The 14,071-nt window shown below is 36.4% G+C and overlaps 1 pseudogene; it reads left to right on the top strand.

Annotated features, from left to right (window-relative positions):
- Nucleotides 1–14,071, top strand: part of LOC122345118 — an 89,108-nt pseudogene that overhangs the window by 70,995 nt on the left and 4,042 nt on the right.

Here is a 14,071-nt window from a genome sequence, read left to right as displayed (position 1 = left end):
GCCATTTTCCTTTCTTTCTTTTTTTTTTTGTCTTTGACTGTATTTTTGGAACAGTATTTAACGCTTAATGCGTGTTTCAGTGTTTAATGAACCGCACTTGTCTGTTGTTGAATGTTTTACAGCATGAGCTCATGAATAATTCATAAGCATGCTGTAGTCCTTCTCTGTGCGATGTCCCGAGTTTGACATAAGGAGTTTTATGTCCAGAGATCATAGAAACATTGTTTTCTGCAGTCGTTGTTCTGTGGCACTCCTGGAAGGGGCTAAAAATAACCCCTGACCGTTCAACTGTTCTTGCGTCATGCTGGACACTTGGACTATCTTTACCTTACAATAGTATGCCTGCGTATGGACACACACGCATGCACACGCACACACACACACACACACACACATACACCTACTCTATATCATATGTGTGTAAGACTGGTAAAAAGCAGCTTATGGGCAGAAATTCATGACTGTCAAATGACCTCCTTATGTATATATTGCATATATTATAAGTGTATTGTTTTGTAATTGCATTTGCCACTATTAACTAGTTTCTTTTTAGCGTGCATATTATAGCATGCTGACATTAATGCATTATTATTAGCAGACATTAATGCATTATTCTGCATGACCGTATTTTAGAATCCTTAATTTAAAATACTTTATAGTTAATAGTAACTTAACAGTTAACATGCGTTCCCTTAACTTAAAATATTATCAAAAATACATGCAACTACCTGCAAATAATGACGCTGGCAGCTCATTTAGTTTAAAAATGTGACCAGGTAGTTTTTGGGTGAAATACTACAAAATGTTCAGACACACTCTTAAAACACACACAAGTTTTGCAGACCGTTTCTCGGAGAGCGCAATGAGCGAATAGAACAGAGACAAATGGCTGTGCAGTAAATCTGTCATTAAAGGGATACTTAAGGATAGTGTATTAATCAATGTTTTATGTAAATGAAAATGAAATCTGTTCATCGTCATGCAATTGAGTCGATTTAAGCTGATTAATTCATATAGATTACTTTTACAATACATGGTTTTGAACAGAATGGATGTGTTATGGACGGACAGAAAGGTTAAAGGTTTCTTTCAAATATATTTAATATTATTTTATGGGTGAATGATAACAGAATTTACATTTTTAGGTGAACTGTCCCTTTAAGACGTATTCTTGACGTCTGCCTTACAAATACGAGCTAGTTCTCAATCTTTACTAATGGCCACATATACCGCACTTCAATTTTTTTAATGATTTAATTTCACGTCGTCAATCCTCTTGTCAGGCTTAAAACAGAAATACTCAGCTTGTGATGGATCTTGTTTGGTTGTCTTTAAAGAGAGGGCAATCTTTAACTAGGCTATTCATTACTTTAATGTTATGTCAGTCCTGCATGGCAGATATGTTTTATGGTAATTAAATGGGTCCTCCGACGGATCTCATTTATTGTTTTGTGATGAACTGATTTTAGTAAAGGCTCCACGAGACTTTAATGACACTGATGTGCAGCTGCGATTTAATGTGTATATATATCATCCAGGCTAATGCAATTTAATTCATGTACTGCAATTTAGAAAATATGAATTCAGTTTATTAAAAATAGACTTTGTGCATCATCCTTCGGAACTTCAATTGCTATTTCAAGCTGGTTCTAACTCTGTGTGTACCGATTGTTATTTTTTACGTGACCTTGACCAATCTATCAGATTGGTTGGCCTCATATTTTTTGGCCATTATTGCACAAACTGATTATTATAGCAGCTATGTGGAGGTTTCACTGCAATATATTATACAAACTGTATAATGACCTCACAGAAATCAAGCACTTGCAGGTTCTCTGCAGCAGGGCTGATGAAATTTGCACAAATGGCTGAGCGGGGATTGTGTGTGTTTGTTTGTGTGAGATAGACATCCCCTGATCTGCCCGGCGTATGTATGACATGTGCCTGTTTCTTTCGCGAGCCTTTGATTCACGGCTCGGCCGCTTCTAAAAATAACAGCAAGCAGAGCGGGACAGCGGCCTGTCTCTGGAGAGAGAGAACGAGAGAGAACGAAAGAGAGAGACAGGACATGGGCAGTCCTCTCTTTTCTTTCTCTCGCTCTCTATCTCTCTCTCTCTCTCTCTCTCTCTCTAGTCATTTTGTTCAGCAGCACAGTCGCGCCTCAGAGCAGCTGCTAACACACACACACACACACACACACACACACACAGTCTGCAGCAATTGTTGTGGAACTCGCGATGAAACCGTGGACAGAGTGAGACAAATCCACACAGAGAGCAAAAGAGCAGGTAGACTGAAATAGAACCAAACAGACGCGCAAAGGGAACTTACAGTGCATTTCTAGGCAGAAGTACAGAAGGAGACGTCTACTGGACAGGATTCAGGATCAGCACATGTGAAAGAGACGCGTTCACAGCGGCCAGATGCCTGTATTTAAGGTACACCTGCTTTAATGGGTCCAAAACTGAGCTTTTACACCTAATTTGACACAGTTTGTGCATGCGTGTGTGTGTGTGTGTGTGTGTGTGTGTGTGTGTGAAGACGGGAATAGATGTTTCTAAAGCTGCGCGGTTTACTTCGCTGTTTTATGACATTTATGTTACGGTTTAGTTTAATATCATAGCAGATTTTATCAAGATTACATTTTTTCAGATATTTGTATTATTTTTCAGTTGTTTTATTTTATTTCTATATTTTTTATCCGGTTTTCTAATGCAAATAAATAAAAAAAATTATTTATTTCCTTTTTAGGAAGCGATATTTTATGATGATTAACGAAAAATATATGAAATGTTTAACATGCTCATATTTTATGACTGTTTTAGTGCGTGCGTGTTTTTATTGCTTATAAATGGAGCTTGCTGAGATAAGCAAGTGGTAAATTGTTAAATAAAGTTTCTTGCACTCGTTTCACATATAGCAAAACATACACGGTGAGCGGCGACTTGCATGATGATGAATTGCTTTATGAGGTTTAAGTGACTGACATTTCCCACAATGCTCGTGAAGGCAAGGTGAACCGTAACTGTGTGAGAGGCAGACGCGTCCAGAGGAAATGTCCTTTCATAAAGTTTATAATGTGCACACATTCGAAGTGGAGATTTCTCAACTTGTTGTTCTTGAACACTTCCTCGTGTAGTTGCGGCGTTTGAGAATACTGTATCGCTTTTTACAGTTCACTACAAATCGTTTACCCACAAAATCGTCATTTATACACCTTCATGCAAATCCAAAGCTGCTTTCTGCGAAACACAAAGAAGAAGTTCAGTGTTAATGCTGCTCTTTTCCATGCAGATAAGGGGCTTTAAAGCAGCTATATTTGGCAGCGAATAGTACACACATATTTAAGTTCCTGAAAATATTCTATCATTGCTTGTTCACATTTAAAATATGCTACTGTGTGCCAAGACGTGTCATGCCAGGTTTCTTGTCACGTCAATGATAAGACATATTCAATCAATGTCAGTGATGTCAAATATGACACGACTTGTACATTGCAACAGGACACATTGAGATGCAATGACGAATGAGATGTAAGAGCTGTTCGTGTAGTGTCAAAGGCGTTTTATGAGAATGCACCAAAAAAGGACCTGGAAAAGATTGGACCTAGAAGGAAACAAACGAATGAATAAATAAACAGACAACAGGTTTGTGCATCATTATGTGCCGCTCTGAATATCTCAAAAATTTATAAAGATTCCACGCAGAATGCATAAATGTGCAAGTGTGCTCATGATCGGTCTGCAATCTAAAAAACAAATACTTTGGCTCAACAACAAAACAGTAATAAAAATAATTACACAACATTAGTTTTGAGCTTTGAGAGTTTCTAATGAAATAGTTTACTCAACAAATTACACTTAGTTAGAGAAACTCAATTTGTAGCATATAGTAATACAAATAGTTAAATCAATAAACTAATTCCTGTGGATCCTTCTCTACGAAATATAAAGCCTTGAAGTTAGTTATTTGAATTTTAGTTACTGAAATAACGAAGCTATTAATAAAAGTCACTCCAATCTCTGTTTTTGTGTGTCAGTTAAAGTAGCAGATGCATTCAGAGAATAGATTCATCTGACTTGAAACCAGTGCATACATTTTTATGCATACCTGCCAGCCAATCAGAATCGAGAATTCAGACTGACCATTTAAATAAGTTTATTTCTAGAGTACCATTCTAGAGTATCTGCTTTTCTTGCCATTTTGACTAGCACAAACAGAGCAGATAGGACTCTCTCTTTCTCAGTGTGTGTGTGTGTGTGTGTAGTGGACGTTAATGTTTGTGTATTCAGTCAGACATGGAAGTCCAGCCAAGTGGCATGATGTCTTGAGTGAGGCTGGGGTGAATGATCAGTGCTTAATGGTGTGTTTGTTAAAGACTCTCTCTTTTTCTCACACACACACACACACACACACACACACACACACACACACACACACACACACACACACACACACTCTCACTCTCTCTCACACTCTCTCACACTCTCTCTCTTTCCTTCCACTCATGATGTGTTTATGTAAAGAGGGTGTCACCCGTCCGACCACTAGATTTCTCTTTTTCTCTCAGTCCTTTCTTTCTTTTCTTGCTGATCTTAAAGAAGGAACTGGAATCTGCATACATTGACACAAACACATGCACACACACACACACACACACAAACAGATGCGCATCGTTTGATTCTCAAGGCTGTTTGTCTGTCCTGATGGTGAGTGCGTGTGTCCGAGGTGTGGTTTACTTCTGTCTGTGATCTCAAGTGTTTCAGCGTATGTGCTTGTGTATTGTATTTGTGGTTGCTGCTGTTCTATAGAAGCTTACAGGATGTTAAAAAGTGTGTGGGGAGATGTTTTTGCTCAGAGGTTGCTCTTTCATATCTCTGGAGGCATCAACTTTGTCTCAGCTAACAACTGAACCTATAGATGATATAGAGCTATAAAATAAAGGTGCTGTTGTAAGAATGAGCATTGAATGAGAATTGTTTCGTATCTGACTTCTCTGTGACTTTACTAATCTTGGCCATCTGAGCTTGAGACATTAAAAACTTAAGTGGGGAAGCACAAAACGCTACATGCAGATTGTTAGTTGAATTTTTAACAAGTTAGAGGCCTTTTAGTATAATTGTACAAATATCCACCATTAGCTCGTGTGTCTTTCTGCCATGAACTCTTTACAGAATTCTCACTATATTACACAATATGAGCTATATGAGCAATGTAAAAGCTGAATAAAAGTTGAATAAACTGTTTAAATCTGTAGTGTCGTGTGCAAATATATTAAATGAATATTGAGAAGCGCAATGCTTTGCATGCCTTCCTTCTCAAACGAAAATGAAAAAAAAATAAATACAATTTTTCTTCATTGTAAATTATTTTTACTTCTTTAATTTTAACATAGTACAGAGAGCATGTTGCAATAAACTGCATTACGATGAGCCCTGCTATGAGGAATAGATGACTCCATGCAGTTAGATGGATAATTGACATAATTCCCTATTGTAAATTCTATTTACTGCAGCATGAGAGAGTATGAAGTTCCCCAAGGGTCATCTACAGTAAAATCATTTTTTTCTTGTGGTTACGGTTTTGCAGTTTTGCAATTTATGAAATAAACTCATGAATTTGGAAACAGTTCCCTCATCTTTTTGCCCGCAGTTTTGTAATTTGAGCCCTCTATTTAGACGCCTGTATACTCTCAGATTTGACAACTGTACTCTTAGATTTGTAATCTACAGACAGTTTTGTAAACTGTGCCCACCATTTGTAGCTAGAAATTCACTGATACGTATAATACTAGAGATGCTAAACATTTGATTTCCTCTTATGTTACTTTAGAGGGGTTTCTATAAGAAGTAGTATCTAAATATAAAATTATTAAATATTTTGCAGCATTGTTATTTTTCACAGCTATTGTTGAGGGTACATGTGTTTTTTTTAGATATGTTCATGAAGGTATTATTTTAAATAGTGGACTTCACTGATAGAATAATTAGAGTAGATGCTATTAAATTATTTTCATTTAATTAGGTAACATCAAAACATTAGAGGGACAAAGCTGTCGTTTGGTGATGATGCAACGTGTCCTACCGATGAGTTGCAACATTTCTCTTTTCGTCCTTTCATTAATCTTTTAGGTCTAACAGCCCTAAACATGTTTGTTTGTGGAGGACAGACGTTAGTGAGATTGGGCACGAGGGATCAAGAAAATAAGGCTTCCCTGCGGCGGCCATGTTAATGACTACAGCGGGCATCTTTATTGGGCCGAATGACTTTGTGATGGCTTGTGTGACCTTAATCAAGTATTGTGTGTCCCTGACCTTCTGTGTTTGATTAATTTTACCTCTGTGCCCTTCCCTCTCTCTCTGAGAGTAGAGGAATATATTAGGCCCTAGTAACAGAGAGATTGTCTCTAATGGCCACGAGAAAGGCAATGGTTGTTTTGTTTACTGTTGAATATTTTATGGCTCTATTTGGTGGATCTCCTCTGCTTGCTAAAAGTGAGATATACTGCTGGATTTTACTAAAATGTCTGTGATAAAAGTGATTGTTGGCAACTATTTAACAATTACCTCGTCATATTTTAGTGATGCAAATGGTTTTGTTTATCCATCTTTTTACTACACCCTTTGACGCTTTGCGTGAATTATGGGAGTAACTTTCTATTAACGTGTAAACAATAAGACAAAGGTTCACTTTGTGAACACAATAAGAACTGGGTACATAGTAAAAGCATTAGCAAATATCTTCAAGAGACCAAAAATAAAAATGTTCTACAGCAATATTACAGACATGTATCACTGTAGTAATATATGTCTGTATCATGTAATATACATAACACTTGCATTTTAAATAATTAATTTGAGGGAAAATATTTAAATTAAAATCTAAAAAGTATTTGGGGAGGCCAAATCTTAGTTAAAATTCTTAGTATATTCCAGTGCATTATTAATGAGATATATTGCAAATTAAATCAGTAGAGAAGACCACGAATGGGCTGTTTTTTTTCATACTGTTACAGTGGAATATACAAAAAAATATATATAATAATGAGGAAAAGATTTGGAAAAATGCTCTTGTCATATATATTCTTGTTATTCCATATCACAATTAATTACCAAGTGTTAATGCTATTCTTCTGACATAGAACACATGGAACAGAGTAGTGTAGGTGTAGGTTTTGTTACTTTTGTAAACAATTTAGCATAATTTGAAGTTAACCAATATGATTTCCCAAATTGTGTTTAGACAGCTTGCCAGCATGTTCTGGAGCACTTGATAGATGTGTTATTAATGACCTCAGGATGCATCAGACACTTAACGTTACCTAATCATCACTGAAGGCTGATAGGTCCTTTATCTTGCATCCTTTGCCACATGGCGCAAGCTGACTGACCTCTGATGATTTTGTAGCCAGTTAAACTGCTTGCTCAACATTTACTGTACATTGATCCCACAAGTAGTTGTAAGGTTCTCTCCAAATAGATACGCAACTGGTAATAGCAAGCATACTTTTGGTAATAATATGTACCACTATGAAATACTAATTAGAGGGTAAATAAAGTACAGTGACATACTTTTTTAGTTTAACCAGAAATTAAAATTCTGTCATCGTTTACTCCAGTAGTTCCAAACATCAAACCAGGGTCACCAAAACAACCTGGTTACAAACTTTTTTCAAAATATCTTCCTTTGTGTTAGACAGAACAAAGAAATTCATACAGGTTTGGAACTACTTGAGATTGAGTAAATGATGACAGGACTTTCTTTTTTGGGTGAACTATTCCTTTAGAACAGTGTCTCATTTCTTAATTTTACAAAGTGTACAGTGAACTTTTAATGTCCTCTGAAACCCCCCACCTCCCCCAGCTCCACCTGTCTAGATCTGCTATGGCCTATTCATGCAGCAGCAGCACATCTTACATGATTAAAGCAATGTGTCTGCAAGTCGCCATACTTCAGCAGTAGCAGTGTACATAGCAGATATAGTATATAGTCAGATCAAGACCAATTACATTAACACCGCCTTTTTCATTAACATGCTAAAACTCTTCAGATAGTCACGATTGAAATGTATATGTGTGTATTGTCTCTGTATCTTACCTCGTTCCTCTTGTTAGCGAGTATCAAGTGATCTGGCATGTTTTGATGTGCAAGGCACGTCCCCTCTCCATGTGCCTGCTTTGAAGTGTTTGCCCCCCATCCCATTCAGTTACGCCTTTAATCTGCTGTTTCTAATGCTGTACTGACGCTGCTGTAAAGACACGTCTCACCCACTGATTTCACTCATTCTGCGAGCACAGACACACCGGGACAGCAGCCAATTATCTTCAGTGTCCCATTGATTTATCAATCATCCCAGCATTAATGCTCACCAACATTATTCTATGGTCGATTCCTGGTGACCGAATCCTTTAAGATAGCAAGCAACTGATTTATCAGTGCTTGGTACTGTGATTAGATTTTCAGTTTGTTCAAATATTTTATCATTATTTATGTATTGTAGCTGCTGTTGTCTGTCTGTCTGTTATGAATGCAGTTTCATATTTTAGGTGGCAAACGGGGAAAAAAATGACTTTGGAATTTTTGTAGGCTGACTGCGTTTTAATAAATGAACGAACATTCTGAAAGAATAGCTTCATTTTTGTTTTTTTAAGATGAAGGAAAGACTAGATTTGAAGCTTTAGGCAGGTCATGTTAGTCAAGCGTGCAAACAGCTGATGCTCAGCTGATCATAATGTCTGTCAATATAATTCAGACACATATCAGAGTGGTTCCACCTTTTTTGTGACAACCTTAAGTGCCCCTAATATCTGTCTTGAGTTTGCACAGAAGCATAATGCCAATGTCAGCATATTGCTTCAGTCTGTCATTACTGTTAAGTACAGTTTACATGCAGTTGCGTTGCACACACACACACAAACAATTGTGTTATATTTGTGTATTTATTTCTGCATTTATTTTACCTTATTCAAGGTTCTTAAAAATCTCTTTGAAATCTTTTTTTGAAAGGTTTGATGTCAACCTTGTACACTTACTGTGTGGATTAGCTTGTTTCCTGGTTGACTGATAAAGGCCTGTGCACTCATGGATATTGCACAAAGACAGCTAATTAAATTTGAGATTGCTATTTTGAGAAAGCTTTTGACATTTTCATCAGACGGTACTTAAATGGTTTGAGAATGTGTCATCTGAGGTTGACACTATGAATGGTATGACTCAGTGAAAGAAGAGAGAACCAAAATGTCTGAAAACATTTGTAATCTTTTTGGCTAAAATCCCAAATTACTGCGGATGACGCTTAAGATGAAAACTTATGGTAAATATAAAGCTGGTTCATTAAATTATTACGCATATTGATTAACAGGGTGAAATCAAATATGATAATGGCAAAAATTCATGTTGTCTTTGTTTCACCCTAACTTGCGACTATGTCTGTTGAAAGAGCATGTAGCTTGAAAATGCTTTGCTCCCAGATTGCTTTCTTTAAAAAGAACTTCTGTGGTGCCTGAGGGGCTACATGAGATAGAGAAGCGAGAACAAGACATGGATCACAAGGTCTCCATTGATAAGCTAATGCCTGCTCAAGCCTTACGTATCTCATATTCCCCTAAGGTTGCGTTGCCCCTAGTTTGCTAGTGACGTGCACACAGTGGGTTCGCTGTGCACAGTCATGTTTGGCTGTGAAGATGAAGAAATCAAGAAATCAGTACTTGTTGGCAGATGTCTAAAGATTACCTGAAACCATGTTTAAATTAAAGTTCAGTAAACAGTAAAAATTATTTCAAGTTGCAAGTCACCATATCCAATAGGCCAATTACTTAAATAAAAGTCTTGGAGTATCTAATTTGAATGGTGCTTTACTCATATTAATAATAAGCTCAAGAGAAATAATGAAAAACAAGAAACTGTTGATTTGCGAGGAGAGCAATCACGTATTTTCTAAAATCAAAATTAAACTGAACACCTCAAAACTGAAATAAGTCAAGGCCGACTCAACAGCCTCTTATTACAGGCCTGTACTCTAAAGGTCGCGGGTTATGTAAATAACCAACACTATCTCCACCTTCAATACCACGACTGAGGTGAGAACCTTGAGCAAGGCATCAAACACCCAACTGCTCCTCACTGCTCCAGGTTTCACTTTCACTTAATAGACAAAATAATATTAAGTAAAATTAAGTCTAGCCTCATCTAATAAAACACATTTTGACACCACTGTGTTTATCGAAAAATGTTGTCATGTAGAAAGTAAAACTTGCTAATATCTTTGATACTCAGGGAAACTACAAAGTAGTCAAAACGATAACTGATAAAATTTTCTAAAATATTTCACGCCACTGCTGGTTTGATCATAGTCAAATGAGGGTTCTTTGAATTTCAGCTATGATATCCGAGTTACTAAGGTTCACAGTGGAGCTTTTAAGAAATTTTAACTCAATTAGGTCAGTCCAGAGGTACCTGAATTCTCTTTGCCTAATGAATAGATCATGTTATTCTGTTGCAACATTCTTGCACAAGCAGCTCGTAAAGGCCTTGTGGTAAATGTTGTGCTCTGCTGAAGTGGATTGTTCTGCATAGAGTGAGTATCTGGTGGTACCTTTAGTCGAGGATGCCCGACTTAAGTCTATTTGCATAAATCTAAGCAGTGCTTCCAGGGAGGCATTTCCTAAAAACACGTGGACTTGAGTAGAAAATGCTCTTAAACAAAATTATCAGGCTAAAATGCAGTGCATTTTGTAGCTTTTAATCAATTTCAAGGACAGGCAACTCTGCTCTTCTCGCAGTTTCCAACCTCAAACTGTAAACCACGTGAACTGTGGTTTGTAGTTTTATATATCAGCCAGACAGTCTCTCATTTTGGGTGGTTCTTGGCCAGAATAAGATGCAATATGGATTAGACTTTGTGGCAGTGGCCTAGCTTAGAGAAACTAGATGAAATCGATAGTACTTTGTTTAGGTGCTATAGTGTTGACTTCTCAATGGCATGTACTAAATCATTTCCAGGTACCTCACCTTGAGCCACGGTTCTGCTGATCATTAGCTTTGCCTGATATTTTAAAGCTGCTTGTGTTAGTGCAAGCAATCGCTGTTAAAAAATAACAGTATATGCTGGTTAGTTATGTTTTGAAGCTGTGATGCTGGTTCAAAACATACCTAAACAGTAAGGTAGTTGTTAAGTTTAGGTATCGGGTAGGATTAGGCAAGTAGAATAACTCCTAGAAGTTCTTTTACACATGACATTTTTTAATTGTAATGCACCCTCTTATATGTGCAAATATCAAGAGAATGTAATTTTCTATTTCAGGAGCCGTTTGAGTAAGCTCAATCTGATGCTCCACCTTTACAGCAGCTGACCTGAAAAAAATACTGTGGGAAAAAAAAATACAATTTCTGTTAATGTCCTCTGTAGTGCCCCCGTGGTGCAAAAAAATGCAATTCCACTAATTGCAGTCTAACAGAATTCAAAAACACAATGAAGGCAAGTCATCGCATAGCTTGCACATCGTCTGAGTCCACATGCGTACATAGAGGATGTCTAAAGACTTATTTGATGAGAAGAGTCGTCTCTGTTTAAAATATATTTTCCAGTCATTATGTTGGACAGCTTAGTGATTTTAATGAATAATAGATGAGATGATTTCCTGGGAGTGACTAAAAGGTTGTACAAGCATCTAGAATACAGTAATACTGCACCCTTATTGATGAAATAATTAGTGATGTTTTAGGAAAGAATCACCATTGCACTTTTTGAAAATTTGGGTTAGAGCTCTTTTCATTTGAGCCACGAAGGAACCACTCAGAATATTAGCGACTGCCTAGCAATGCCACTAAGAATATCTTAGCAACACCCTCGTAATGACCTTATCATCATGGCAGTTTGCATAGGCAAAAATCCATTGAATTTATATATATTTTATTCTTTGTGAAATCCACTCTCTTTATTTATTTCAAAGAAAATAAATGTAGTTCGTGTTTACAATTCTTATGCATCACTGTCTTATTCTACACATTTTTTTCTGTGAACGCTTTTAAAGCCCTCCCCCAGACACACGTTACGCAAGTATTCTATTTTTTCTTCTGCGTCACTGATGGGCAAGTGATGCATGAGGACTCAACGAAGTGAACCATCCCGTCACGGATAACAGAGCAAAAGAGAGCGTTTAAGGAAATCATCTGTCTTGGTTCTTGTGTCCTAATTTCCTCTGTGTCGCTCTGTTCGGTAGTAACCTTTCGCACAACCTAAAAATACACGCAGACGAGATAAGAGGCTCATTCTTAGTGAAGCTCCAGTTATGGATGGGAGAGAGCTAATATGTCGTACATCATGTGAGCGGTGGTAATATGAATTCCATCTTATGACTTCTGCTTTTGGCTGCATCAGCTGAGCTTGTTTTCTGTTGCAGTAAAACCCTCTGAAAAGCACTCAGAGGAGTTCTTTCTTACCAGCTTTGGTCGCACCCTATTAGAGTGAGTGATAAACAGCAAAGAGTTTTGAGAGAGAGCTGATTCGAGTTCAGAAAGCTGTCAGTATGTACCAGCACTACTATATTAAATGTAGCGCTAGTACATGATATAGGGCATAATTTATTGTATTTTTCACATCTAAAAAAGCTAACAGTCTTATCTGTCATTTAAGGCTGTAAGTGATATACTAAAATCTACTAAAAACAAGCCTAGATGACGAATAACACATGAAGAACACATGAGTAACACAATATTAGCACTCTAGTAACTACTATTAACTAACAAAAAGTCTTATTGAAGAATTATTAAGTAATAGTACTTAGCTAATCAATAACTATTATTTTTCATACCCCCAAGAACTACTAAAAATTACAGTACACAGGTTCATAATTTAAATAATACATAATGCATAATTCATTCTGAAGTGATGGTCATGGTAACCCACTAGTAACGACTCAAGTATTGCGAATACTTCAGAGGGAGTTACTAATTATTGGGATCAGTATTCTAAAGTGAAGATTATGGGAACTCATTAGTAATGACTAAAATAATTGTATGGTTTTGCGGGTTTTGTGAAATATTGAATATTAGTTATTCGGGTGTTACTACATCCTTCTAAAGGAATTACTAGGTTTTTGATCAGTATTCTAAAATGAAGATCGTGATAGCTCTCTAGCAGTCACTGAAACTTTTTTGAAAACGTTTTTGTAAAGTTCTGGTTAGTGCTGCTAAATTTAAATCATTACTAGTGGGTTATCATGATCGTCACTTTAGAATACGGGTCCAAATAACTAGTAGTTTCTTCAGAAAGATGTAGTAACACTTGAGTCATTACTATCCAAAACCTTTCATATAAACCCCACATTCATCTCAAAAGATTACAATGACGTCAGCTGATTTTAGGGATTATGATGATTTTCACTTTAGAATACTGATTCAAGTAATTAGTAATTCCTTTATAAGAACTTGACAGTTCTCGAGTCATTACTAATGGGTTGCCATTACCTTAATTTTAGAATTAATTATTTATTATGCATAATTCACATTAATTACAAACCTGTATGCAGTAGTTATTAGGAGTTCTCCAGGATATAGTTGCAGTTTCAACTGAGTGCTATTATTTACTAAATTGTTAATCAGAGTTTCTTGTTAGGTAATAGTAGTTATTACAATGTTAATAGTGCATTAGTCATTTGTTCCTGTTTAGTTATTCATAAACGATGGAACAGTATTCTAAAGTGTTACCCATGAATTAGTTACTCAAGTAGTAATTAATTATTCCCCAAAAGCACGTTTTATTTCCTTTCTTCTTCAGATGGGATCAATTTGCCATTTGCAGCATTATTTTTATTTAATGTATTTTTAATGTTTGTATTATATGGATGAAACAGGAGCACTGTCCACACTGTCTAAATTTCTACACAGAAATAAATATAAAGAATGAAAGAAAGTCCTCCATACATCTATAAAACCTGAAAGAAAAGCAAAGGCTTGGGTAAATATCTTGGCTATAAAAAAGAATACTTAAGTCATAATAAAATATTTCTCATTAAACATTCAGTCCTAAAATCGCTGACTTGAAGTCCATTTTATGTTTAATAATGTAATA

The sequence above is a fragment of the Puntigrus tetrazona genome, chromosome 5 (genome assembly GCF_018831695.1).
Source record: "Puntigrus tetrazona isolate hp1 chromosome 5, ASM1883169v1, whole genome shotgun sequence".
Lineage (NCBI taxonomy): Eukaryota > Metazoa > Chordata > Actinopteri > Cypriniformes > Cyprinidae > Puntigrus > Puntigrus tetrazona.
The sequence above is the reverse complement of the archived record's forward strand: the minus strand, read 5'-3'. Positions and strand labels throughout refer to the sequence as shown.